Source organism: Pseudophryne corroboree, chromosome 3, assembly GCF_028390025.1.
Source record: "Pseudophryne corroboree isolate aPseCor3 chromosome 3, aPseCor3.hap2, whole genome shotgun sequence".
Lineage (NCBI taxonomy): Eukaryota > Metazoa > Chordata > Amphibia > Anura > Myobatrachidae > Pseudophryne > Pseudophryne corroboree.
This window is the reverse complement of record NC_086446.1, coordinates 520794508-520808174: the sequence shown is the minus strand read 5'-3', so window position 1 is coordinate 520808174 and position 13667 is coordinate 520794508. Positions and strand designations below refer to the sequence as shown.

General features: G+C 47.3%; 1 protein-coding gene across 5 annotated transcripts in view; it reads left to right on the top strand.

Moving 5' to 3' along the window:
• The window catches only part of CEP131 (centrosomal protein 131), a 377073-nt gene that overhangs the window by 220435 nt on the left and 142971 nt on the right, over positions 1-13667 (top strand). The gene's annotated exons all lie outside the window — the stretch shown is intronic.

Here is a 13667-nt window from a genome sequence, read left to right as displayed (position 1 = left end):
GCCACAGTGCCCCCCTCCCCCAAGAGCCAGCCCCTAGCAATTGCCTAGGGCATCTGGGACAGTGGAGGATCCGAGGTGATCTGTAGCACTGTGTGGCTGTGACATTGGGCGCCAAGCTAGTCCCCTCCCCCCAGGTCGGTCCCATGCCCCCCTTCTGCTGGGCCAGTTCACACTGTGTGCTGGGCCAGATGGCCACTACAGCAATCGGTGCTCTGATCGGGCAGTGGTCACTGGACTTCTTTAGTCACAGGCTACAGTAAAATGGCAGCTCCCCAACGGAACTCCAGCCGCAGCAGACAGTAACACGGAAGCCGGGTAGGGGACTTTTGTGTGTGTGTGTGTGTGTGTGTGTGTGTGTGTGTGTATATGTGTATATATATATATATATATATATAGTGCAGAAACGGGCAGCACTCTCGGCGCAAATGAAGACAGACAAGCAAGTCTAGTGTATCAACGTTTCAATGACCAAAGCGGCATTTTCGTCAGGATAAGATTACAAGAAGGTACTACTCACCCATTTATCTCCGTCTGGTGGTCCGTGGCGCCTTCAGCCGTCGCATCACGCTCCGTTCAACAGTGACGTCATCACGAGGTGCCGGCATCGGCGTCAGGGAACACCTGGACCGGAGCACACTAAAAACACCTAAAAAGTGCAAATAACAAAGTGAAAATTTACACAGCACAGTTAGGGCAATACTTGTAAGCATATTCGGATTGTACAACAATGTTGGTAATATGTAAATACATAGTAACAAAATAATGTTATGCCGTGAACTTTCACAGTAGCTGGTAACAAGAGCCCATAAATGCGCATGAAGAGCTGGTGTAAAGCCACAATGTATCTATTATAGAAAATACTAAAAATACATGGATACTGTAGTGGATAAGATGATAAGTGATTGATGTATGCCCAAGACATATGGACAATCAGTTAGATAAAGGCCGATAGGCCCAGCTGTTCATTTAACCCTCGTGGGGATAATGTGTCTAATACAAAAATCCATTTGGCCTCAGCCTTAAGTAATAATTGGGATCGATCACCCCCTCGTGTAAGTGGGGGAATATGGTCAATTATACGATGTCTGAGGGCAGCTACTGAGTGTTTAGCATGCAGAAAGTGTCTGGCAACAGGCTGATCACTTCTGCCAGAATTGATAGCTGCTCTGATAGATGCCCGATGCCCGGCCATCCGCTCTTTAAACATACAGTCAGTTTTCCCCACGTAGTGAAGGCCACAGGGGCAACTTAACAAATAAACCACATATCGTGTGGTACAAGTTACTTGATAACGTATTTTGAATTTTTTACCCGTGAAAGGGTGACAAAAAGTGTCACCCGTTAGCATATGGCTGCAAGTGGTGCAGCCAAGGCACTTAAAGCAACCTGGGCATGAGGATTTAAGGAATGTGGTGATAGTACTTTTTTATGGATACTTTCAATATTGGTTTTAACTAAAAAGTCACGTATGTTTTTCCCTCTACGATAAGCCGGCATAATAAGTGTACAAGGTGGAATGCCGATTTTTTTATCTGTTTGAATAATGGGCCAAAATTTTTTCGTAATCTTACTGATGGTGGGACTCTGGGTGTTGTATTGATTGACCCAAATTAATTTGTCCTGAGTGTCTGATTTTTTGTTGGAAATTAGAGTTTTACTTCTAGGAATTTTCAGTACTTTTTTCTTGATTACAGTAAGCTCAGACTGGTTATAGCCCCGTTGGGTAAACTTAGTGATCATATTATCACATGCTGTTTCTAATTGTGTCTCATCGCTGAACAAAGCATCAATTTTTTAGATGTGCAGATCTCTTTAAGGGATAAGAAAATTGTTACAGCCCTTTTTACTAAAAGCACAGACACAAATAACCTTTTACAGGCGTCCAGCCATCACCCCGTATCTTTGCGTAAAGGTCTCCCATATTCACAGATGCTGCACCTTAAGCACATCATCAGCGATGAGACACAATGGATCCGACTTCAATTGAATATACCCCTTCATCTCTCTATAGTTCTAAATGATAATTTATCTGACTTTGGGGAGCACCACCAACCCATGTTAATAGCATAGCTTCCTTACTTAGGAGCCTGAGTGTATCATATGAGATAGTTGGTCTTTAACTATCTTGCCTCCTTGGATATCTGTTTGCAGCAAATAATCTATGACCACAACAAACCAAGAAGAGATAAAGTGTACAGTTCTGTATTATTGCCAGACCTGCTTTATGTGAGATCTGGTAAAAACATAATAAGATAATGGACTAACAAGATTACGTTCCTCCTAATTTCTTTTCTTTTCAATGTAGATAATAGGATTTTAATACCTACCGGTAAATCCTTTTCTCTTAGTCCGTAGAGGATGCTGGGGATGCTTCAAGAACCATGGGGTATAGACGGGATCCGCAGGAGACATAGGCACACTTTAAGACTTTGATTGGGTGTGAACTGGCTCCTCCCTCTATGCCCCTCCTCCAGACTCCAGTTTCAGTAACTGTGCCCAGGGAGATGGACATTTCGAGGAAAGAATTTATTGTTAAACCATGGTGAGCATCTTACCAGCTCACACCTCAGTATGCCGCAGAACTTGGCATTCAATAGAACACCAGCAGACGGCATGAAGAATATGCAGCAATACGCTGACATAAAGCGTAACACAACCTGTGTGTGTAAACACAACCAATAACAGCATAACGCATGCCATGTCATGAACCTCATCAGCAACAGGCCGACTGAAACACAACACACCATGTGTGTAAACATACCCAATAACTGCAGATACAGTACGCACTGGGACGGGCGCCCAGCATCCTCTACGGACTAAGAGAAAAGGATTTACCGGTAGGTATTAAAATCCTATTTTCTCATACGTCCTAGAGGATGCTGGGGATGCTTCAAGAACCATGGGGATTATACCAAAGCTCTAGAACGAGCGGGAGAGTGCGGACGACTCTGCAGCACCGAATGACCAAACGAGGTCCTCATCAGCCAGGGTATCAAACCTGTAAACTTCGTAAAGGTGTTTGATCCCGGCCAAGTAGTAGCTTGGCCAAGCTGTAATGCCGAGATCCCTCGGCCAGCCGCCCAGGATGAGCCCACCTTTCTAGTAGAAAGGGCCTCCACCTATTTCGGTAACGGCAATCCTGCCGTAGATGGAGCCTACTGAATCATAGTACGGATCCAGCGTGCAATAGTCTGCTTGGAAGCATTAGCCCCAATCTTGTTGGGAGCCCATAGGACAAACAGAGCCTCTGTTTTCCTAACATGAGCCGTTCTGGCGACATAGTTTTTCAAAGCTCTGACCACATCGAGAGACTTCGATTCCGCCAAGGTGTCAGTAGTCACTGACACCACAATAGGCTGGTTTACGTGAAACCACTTTTGGCAGAAATTGCTGACGAGTTCTCAACTCCGCTCTATCAGCCTGGAAGATTAAAAAGGGTCTTTTGTGAGGCAAAGCCGCCAATTCAGATACCCGCCTTGCGGATGCTAAGGCCAACATCATGACTACTTTCCAAGTAAAATTTTTTAATGCAACCTTACGTAAAGGTTCAAACCAATGAGATTGCAGGAACTGCAACACCACATTAAGATCCCCTGGAGCCACAGGGGGCACAAAGGGAGGTTGAATGTGCAACACGTCTTTCAAGAAGGTCTGTATTTCTGGAATGGAGGCCAATTCCTTCTGAAAGAAATTTTATAAGGCCGAAATTTGTACTTTAATGGAGCCTAACTTTAGGCCCGCATCCACACCTACTTGCAAAATATGAAGCAACCGCCCTCACGGAAAATCCTCCGTAGGAGCTTTCTTGGATTCACACCAAGACACATATTTTCTCCAAATACGGTGGTAATGCTTTGCCGTTACTTCTTTTCAAGCCTGAAGAAGTGTTGGAATGACTTCACTGGGAATACCCTTCCGGCTAGGATTTGGCGTTCAGCCGCCATGCCGTCAAACGCAGCCGCAGTAAGTCTTGATACAGGAAGAGGCCAGGGATCTTCCATGAGCAACTCCTGAAGATCTGGATACCAGGCCCTCCTTGGCCAGTCTGGAACAATGAGTATCACCATAACCCTTGTTCCTCTTATGATCTTTATCACCTTGGAATGAGCGGAAGTGGAGGGAACACCTAGACCGATTGAAACACCCACCAGGGCGTCCACCTCTATTACTTGAGGGTCCCTCGACCTGGAACAATATATTTGAAGTTTCTTGTTGAGGCGAAACGTCAACTTGTCTATTTGAGGAATTCCCCAACGACTTGACATTTCTGCAAAGACCTCCTTGATGAAGACCCCACTCTCCTGAATGGAGATCGTGTCTGCTGAGGAAGCCTGTTTCCCTGTTGTCTATACCCGAAATGAAGATCGCTGACAGCGTGTTTACATGTCTTTCCGCCCAGCAGAAAACTTTTGTGGCTTCTGCCATCCCCGCACTGCTCTACGATCCACCCTGGCGGTTTACGTACGCCACTGCTGTATGTTGTCCGACTGAATTAAGACTGGCAGACCACGAACAAGATGTTCCAGAACGTTTATGTGCAGACAAGCTTCCTGGCTTGACCATTTTCCCTTGAAATTCGTTTCCCCCTGAATGACTGCTCCCCAGCCCTGGAGACTTGCATCCACTGACACCAGGATCCCATCCTGGATCGCGAACCTTCGTCCCTCTAGGAGGTGAGAACTGAGCAGCCACCACGGTAGAGAAATTCTGGTCTTGGAAGATAAGATTATCTTCTGGTGCATGTGCAGGTAAGACCCGGACCACATGTCCAATTGGTCCCGTTACAAAACACTCTGGCAGTTAACCTGCTCACTGAATGGCCTCGTAGGCTGCAACCCTCTTTTTCATCAATGGAACGTATTGATGGATTGACACTGTTGTAGATCTGACCCGACTCTGGATCTTCAGAGCTCTTTCCATTGAAAGAAACAAACTCTCAACAGTTTTGTATCTAACATTCTTCCCAACTCCGACAACCGCGTCGTTGGGATCAATCATGATTCTGGCAAGTTCAGGAGCCAACCACTTTGTTGAAGATCCTTCAGAGTAAAACAACGTTTTGCACCACTTGTTTCTTGCCCTCCCCGTACGCAGGAGAGCATCCCAGTACAGAGTAATAATGACTCTTGTACTATTAAAGAAAAACATTATACCGCCATCACCCCGGTGAATTGGCACTGACAATCCTGAATAGCAAACCAGGTAAGCCTAATGCGGAAGATCCGTATTTAGACCCTCTTTCTCCTTAACAGATTGGAGATCCCTGCCCAGAGAAAATCCACCATGTAGTTCAACTTCTTAAGTAGAAATTGTTTGGAATTGTTCTGACCGAGCCTTCCGGCCTCAGAAGCACGAAAAAGCTTGAATAACAGCTTTTATCCTTATTTTTTTTTTCTTTTTTTTTTAGTGACCGGGACAGCAGGACAATGACCTGATCCTGACCCAACTCCTGTATGGCGTCGCCTACTACCTCCCCGTCCAGGGGAGAATTGTGAAAAATCAGTGAGGGGAATAGTCTGGAAACTCCAGTATGTTCCCCTAGGGACTCTATTCTCAAACTCACTGGTCCAAGTCCGTACCAGGACCGACTGAAGAGTATTAGAAGTGGTCCCACCGGTTTGGGCTCCCGCAAGATAGACCCAGTGACATGCGGTGGATGTGGTAGAAACAGAGGATGATTTCTGTTTCAGCGAACTTGAAAAGGCTGCTGACCTCTTACCTTTTCACCTTCCTCTACCTGCAAAGAAAGGGAAACCGTATCCATTCGGTCTAAATGACTGCATCGTACCAAAATGCGTCGCCAACCGTTGTGAGGGAACATAGGTCAGGAAGGTAGACTTACCAGTGGTATCTGCAGAGATTAACTTAACAAAGCCATCCCCCAAACCAGGTTTCACCTTCATAGGGAAGATACTCCAGTTCTTCTCGGAGTCAGTCTCAGCATTCCATTGGTGAATCCACAACGCCCTCCTAGTCGAGACCGCCATGGAAGTGGCCCGCGAAAACAAGAGTCCTATATCCCTTGTAGTCGCACGGCGGTATGCTGCAATGACATAGACATAACTCAACTTAAGTTGCATACAACTACTCCCCCATGCGCATGTAATGCAAGTATAAAACAACGTACATGCGGACACATAATTAGAGTATCACATATCTTCCTGCATACGATCCTTTGTGACAGGTCCCCGTGCAGAACAGGGGGTGACTCTCACCTTCTATCCATTGAGAAGGACAAACTTTACCTCAGCATTCATTATAAATATCTTTATATACATATATACATACATATATACCTTCCAATGCACCTATACATACATATATCTATATATATATATACATATATATATACATACACATATCTAAATATATGGGTTCACTACGATATGCCGGCGGTCGGGCTCCCGGCGACCAGCATACCGGCGCCGGGAGCCCGACCGCCGGCTTACCGACAGTGTGGCGAGCGCAAATGAGCCCCTTGCGGGCTCGCTACGTGCGCCACGCTATTTTATTCTCCCTCCATGGGTGTCGTGGACCCCCACGAGGGAGAATAAGTGTCGATATGCCGGCTGTCGGGATCCCGGCGCCGGTATACTGTGCGCCGGGATCCCGACAGTCGGCATACTGAAGACCACACTAAATATATATATATATCTACATATACATATTTTTTGTCTTGAACAGCAAGGTCCCTAGTGACGTTAATACGTTCTAATGTGTATAAACAGGTACTGAATGCCAATTTTTGAGGATCTGACCAGGAAACATTATGGTCGACCTAAGAAATATTTTCGAGTCGATCTCAGGGAGTAGTAACTGGGCAAAATAACATTTTTGCGACCCTGAAGGGTCTGAGAGAAATCTACTCTATGAATATGACTCCCTCCATAAAATTATCACGTCTGTGATCGTGCCACAGACCTATATAATCATACTATACATACATATTACATATAGGTATAGATCTATCTGATATGCATCATATTATCATGTCCATATCTGTTAGGGTCTCCTGCTCTGTGCTGCCACGTCGTCATGGCAACCGGGAGACAAGTGCTAGCGGAGTAACCTGAGCGTAGCTGATACTCCGGTTCGGGTCTTTTGCTGTGCAGTGGTTACAGGCTCTGTGCACGGCAGGGGATCCGGTGCTGGTTTTTGTGCTCACAGTCTGTGAGGTCTGAGTGGGGCGTGGACAGCACCTGCTATATAAACCCTCTTCTCAGGTTAGGCAGATGCTGCTGAATCTTTGTTGGTTAGTCAGTTCCTGAAAGCTAGCTAAGTACTGTGTAAATTTTGTATTTGTTTGTTGCTTACTGCAAATAGGCCTTGGGATTTGGTATTACACTCTGCCAATCCAGACCTAGCAGTAAGACTGGAGTCAGTCGTTTAACCTGCTGGGGTTCTTTTGCTACTCTGTGAACCTAGCAAGTTTGCGGCTGTATTCTCAGACTTGCCTGCCAAAATCCTTTCTCACTGTGCAAGGTGTTCAGGTGTCAGTTTAGTGGCAGTAAGCTGAACCAGTGCACTGCAAGTGAGGACTAGGATTGTGGAGACTCTCCTTGTGTCTATTATTCCATCTCTGACCAAGGAGTTTACTGCCACACCCGTTGGTAACCCTTTAGGGTTTTGCTGTTGCCCTTAGCAACAGCATTTCGGGTTCTCTACGTATTAAATCACTACATCTCGCTTCTTTCCATCTGAGCATTCCTAATACTAGGGAGACACCCAGTTTCTTAGCCTTTGGGCTTCTCTGTTCACTTTGTGTTTATTTTGTTACCCTATCACCTTCTGTGTATGTAATGTCATATTCCCCAGTCTGTCTGTGAGTTCATTTGTTTTGCATCCCTCTCCGTTCAGACACCAGTACATTCCTGCTGGCACTGGTGTGCATAACATATTCAGCAGCCTAATACTCCTGTTGAAATTTTGTGGGAATATGGAGCATACCCCTCAAAATACTTTGCAACAGGTGGTCGATCAGGTGCAGGTCCTGACTCGACAATTTAATGATTTGTCCATTAAAATGCACACCTCGCAGGCCGCTGGCGGAGCTCCCGCAGCAGCAGTACCTTCAGGGGTTAAGGAGCCGAAAGTAAATCTCCCGGATCGTTTTTCTGGAGATCGCTCGCAGTTCTTTTGTTTCAAGGAGAGCTGCAAGCTATATTTCCAGCTTAGGCCTCAGTCTTCTGGGTCGGAGATTCAGAGGGTGGGCATAGTGATTTCCTTGCTACAAGGAGACCCACAGGTCTGGGCATATGGGTTGCAGCCTGACTGTCCGTCGCTTAAAAGTGTTGATGCTTTTTTTACGGCACTGGGCATGTTGTATGATGACCCTGACAAGACGGCCTCAGCCGAGGCTCAGATTTCGATCCTTAAGCAAGGGCGAAGGCCAGTTGAGGTTTATTGTACGGAGTTTCGGAGGTTGGCCCATGATACCCAGTGGAATGACCCAGCCCTGAGACACCAGTACCGAAGAGGTCTTTCTAACCAGTTAAAAGACCAACTGGTACAATATCCCTTGCCTGATAGCTTGGATCAGCTCATGCAGTTATCCATTCGGGTGGATAGACGGCTGAGAGAGCGCAGGCTTGAAAGGGAGACCGAGGTTTCCTTCTTTCCCAAGGGAACCTCAGACTCTGAGGAATTTTCCGAGGAGCCTATTCAGATTGGGGCTACCCGCCTCTCCTCGCGTGAGAAGACGCGGAGGAGACAGCAGGGGTTATGTTTGTACTGTGGGAATAAAGGTCATGTGGTAGTATCATGCCCAGAAAAGCCGGAAAAATTCAGGGCCTGAGGGTGATGGGAAATATCCTGTCAGGCCAGAAGTCAGAATTTCCCAAGAAGACTTTTATCATTCCGGTGACCTTGAAGATCCTCGGTCAAACTGTCAAGACTGAGGCCTTTGTGGACAGTGGGGCCGACGGGGTTTTTATGGACCGCCAATTCGCCCTGAAACACTCTGTTCCCTTAGTACCTTTGGCATCGGAAATTGAGATTTGTGGGTTAAACGGGGAACCATTATCCCAGGGTAAAATTACCTCTTGCACTAGCCAGATTTCTTTGTTTATTGGAGCCACACACTCTGAAAAATTGTCCTTTTATGTGACTGTCTGTACTTTTGCCCCATTGGTGTTGGGGTTACCCTGGTTAAGGGCCCACAATCCTCTATTTGACTGGGTCTCTGGGGAGATTCTTAGTTGGGGTACTGATTGTTTCAGGAGTTGCTTGAGCCTTCCAGTCAGGCTTTCGCAGCTAAGTTTGCCAGGATTGCCAGGATGTTATGCAGATTTTGCGGACGTGTTCTCCAAAAGAGTTGCAGAGGTACTACCTCCCCATCGCCCCTATGACTGTGCCATTGATTTGTTGCCGAATGCTAAGCTTCCCAAGAGCAGGTTGTACTCCCTGTCACGTCCTGAGACTCAGGCTATGGCAGAGTACATTCAGGAGAACTTGGCTAAGGGATTTATCAGACCTTCATAGTCTCCAGTTGGGTCGGGGTTCTTCTTCGTGGGTAAAAAGGACGGTTCGTTGCGACCCTGCATCGACTTCAGGGAATTGAACCGTATCACGATTAAAAACTCAAACCCACTGCCTCTCATTTCGGTCTTGTTTGACCAGCTTCGTACTGCCACCATTTTTTCTAAGATTGACCTACGCGGTGCGTACAATCTAATCCGAATAAGAGAGGGGGATGAATGGAAGACTGCCTTTAATACACACTCAGGGCATTATGAATATTTGGTGATGCCTTTTGGGCTCTGTAATGCCCTGGCAGTCTTCCAGGACTTCATGAACGATGTGCTCAGGGAATATTTGGATAGATTCTTAGTTGTATACTTAGATGACATCCTAATCTTCTCCCATTCCCTGGAGGAACATCGGAAGCACGTACGCTTAGTCCTCCAGAAACTCAGAGACCACCGGCTTGGGACGAAGCTGGAGAAGTGCGAATTTGAAGTTCAGCAAATCGCATTTCTAGGATATATTATCTCCCCAGAAGGTTTCCAAATGGAGGGTTCCAAGGTACAGGCAGCCCTGAATTGGGTGCAGCCCACTAGTTTGAAGGCGCTTCAGCGTTTTCTGGGCTTTGCGAATTTTTATAGACGATTTATCGCTGGATTTTCGTCTATAGTGGCGCCCTTGGTGGCACTCACTAAGAAAGGGGTGGATGTTGCTCACTGGTCTTGTGATGCCAAAGCGGCTTTTGTCCGTCTCAAAAGGGCATTTGTCTCGGCCAAGGTGCTGCGACACCCAGATCCAGAGCGTCCTTTTGTAGTGGAGGTGGATGCCTCTGAGATGGGTATTGGGGCAGATGGGGGTGTCTGATAATCGCCTTCATCCCTGTGCTTACTTTTCCCGTAAATTTTCGCCTGCCGAGATGAATTATGACGTGGGTAACCGGGAATTGTTGGCTATTAAGGATGCACTCGAGGAGTGGAGACACTGGCTTGAGGGGGCTAAGTTTGTGGTCTCAATTCTCACCGACCATAAGAATTTGGCATATTTAGAGTCAGCGAAGCGCCTCAATGCCAGGCAGGCACGATGGGCTTTGTTTTTTGCTCGCTTTAATTTTTTGATAACATATCGCCCTGGGTCAAAAAACATCAAGGCTGATGCGCTCTCGCAGAGTTTTGCTCCAATCCAGGAGACCACCGAGGAGCCATTGCCCATTGTGTCCCCATCATGTATTAAAGTGGGCATTACCCAGGACCTCTTGTCATTAGTCCTTAGAGCACAGGAGCAGGCTCCTCCAGACCTTCCGGTAGGTCTCTTGTTTGTGCCTCCTAGGTTAAGACAGCGAGTGTTCCTGGAATTCCATGCCAAGAAGTCGGCAGGTCACCCGGGTATTGCCAGAACTCGGGAGTTGCTATCTAGGGCGGTGTGGTGGCCCTCGGTGGCTAGGGATGTGGATCAGTGGGTTCGGGCATGTGACATCTGTGCCCGAAATAAGACTCCTAGAGGGGTTCCTGTTGGCCCATTACATCCACTCTCTATTCCATCTAAGCCATGGACCCACATTTCAATGGATTTTGTGGTGGACTTGCCCAAATCCTCGGGGATGACAGCCATCTGGGTTGTCGTTGACAGGTTTTCGAAGATGGCGCACTTCGTTCCATTGGTTGGGCTGCCATCGGCCAGACGCCTGTCTGAATTATTTATGCTACATGTTGTGCGCCTCCACGGGTTGCCACTTGATGTGGTCTCTGACCGCGGATCCCAGTTTGTGGCCAAATTCTGGAGGGCATTTTGTTCCGATCTCCAGATTTCTGTCAGCTTGTCGTCAGGCTATCATCCGAAGTCTAATGGGCAGACTGAAAGGGTGAACCAGTCCTTGGAGCAGTTCCTCAGGTGTTATGTCTCCAAGTGTCAGACTGACTGGGTTGCTCATCTGTCCATGGCGGAGTTTGCCTATAACAACGCGGCTCACTCTGCTACAGGGATCTCTCCCTTCCTTTGTGTGTATGGGCATCATCCTAAGGCCAATTCTTTTGACCCCCTGGACTCCACGCCTGGTGGTTCCTCTGTGGTTTCGGTCCTTAGAGGTATTTGGAGGAAAGTGAAGAAAGCCCTTGTGTCTGTGTCATTAGTGACCAAAAGGGTTTTTGATAAGCGGAAAAGACCCTGCAGCTTCAAATTAGGAGACTTCGTCTGGTTGTCTACCAAGAATTTGAAGTTGAGACAGCCATCTCATAAGTTAGGCCCCCGGTTCATCGGTCCTTATAAGATCACTAGGGTTATCAATCCGGTGGCATTTCAGTTAGATCTACCCCGTTCTTTGGGTATCAATAAAACATTTCATTGTTCCCTTTTAAAACGGGCGATTAGTAATCCTTCTTCCAGTGGAAGACCTTCCCCTCTTCTGATACGTGGCCAGAGGGAGTTTGTTGTTGAAAGGATTCTTGACTCCAAGATGGTTCGGGGTCGGCTGTCATTTTTGGTGCACTGGAAGGGGTATGGTCCGGAGGAGCGGTCGTGGGTGCGCAGTTGTGATCTTCATGCCCCCAGACTGTTACGCTCTTTCTTCTCGCAGTTCCCCGATAAACCCGGTGGTAGGGGTTCTTTGACCCCTCGTCAGAGGGGGGGTACTGTTAGGGTCTCCTGCTCTGTGCTGCCACGTCGTCATGGCAACCAGGAGACAAGTGCTAGCGGAGTAACCTGAGCGTAGCTGATACTCCGGTTCGGGTCTTTTGCTGTGCAGTGATTACAGGCTCTGTGCACGGCAGGGGATCCGGTGCTGGTTTTTGTGCTCACAGTCTGTGAGGTCTGAGTGGGGCGTGGACAGCACCTGCTATATAAACCCTCTTCTCAGGTTAGGCAGATGCTGCTGAATCTTTGTTGGTTAGTCAGTTCCTGAAAGCTAGCTAGTACTGTGTAAATTTTGTATTTGTTTGTTGCTTACTGCAAATAGGCCTTGGGATTTGGTATTACACTCTGCCAATCCAGACCTAGCAGTAAGACTGGAGTCAGTCGTTTAACCTGCTGGGGTTCTTTTGCTACTCTGTGAACCTAGCAAGTTTGCGGCTGTATTCTCAGACTTGCCTGCCAAAATCCTTTCTCACTGTGCAAGGTGTTCAGGTGTCAGTTTAGTGGCAGTAAGCTGAACCAGTGCACTGCAAGTGAGGACTAGGATTGTGGAGACTCTCCTTGTGTCTATTATTCCATCTCTGACCAAGGAGTTTACTGCCACACCCGTTGGTAACCCTTTAGGGTTTTGCTGTTGCCCTTAGCAACAGCATTTCGGGTTCTCTACGTATTAAATCACTACATCTCGCTTCTTTCCATCTGAGCATTCCTAATACTAGGGAGACACCCAGTTTCTTAGCCTTTGGGCTTCTCTGTTCACTTTGTGTTTATTTTGTTACCCTATCACCTTCTGTGTATGTAATGTCATATTCCCCAGTCTGTCTGTGAGTTCATTAGTTTTGCATCCCTCTCCGTTCAGACACCAGTACATTCCTGCTGGCACTGGTGTGCATAACAATATCCACCCAGTCAGATATTGTTGGTGCCGACAGGGACACCCCCCACGTCTGTGTCTCCAATATAGTTTTCTCTTGGGACAAATATACCTCTACTAACATGTTGACATATTTACATGTACTAAGTACCATTAGAGGTCGGCAGCACCGACACAGTCCTTCCCTTTGTGGCAGAGCCCTCAGCCTCAAATATGCCGACACACGTGTACCAAACACCCACCGACATTGCACTGGCTATAATGGATAGACCCCAGTACATTCAGTCATGGAAACACAGAAGGAGTTTATCAGCTCATTTTCCCCAGCGCCCATTATATAGTGTTTTTATTTCACTTTATATCACACTAAACCACTGTGCCACCCCCTCGTTTTCCACTCTGATCCATGCAGCAGTGTTTAAGAAGGACCAGCGCCTCTGTGAGGAGAAAATGGCGCTGGAAATGCTGTGAGGGCTAAGCTACGCCCCCTCACCGGCGCGCTTCAGTCCCGCTCAAATTCACATCTTTATACTGGCGGGGGTCTATATTTTAGTGCCTAGGCACTTACAATACCAGTTTTAGAAGCTTCAGTGTACATGCTGCCCAGGGCGCCCCCCCTGCGCCCTGCACCCTGCCAGTGCCGCTGTGTGTGTGGGAGAATGACGCGCAGCGCGACCGCTGCGCGGTACCTCAACACTGAAGTCTTCTT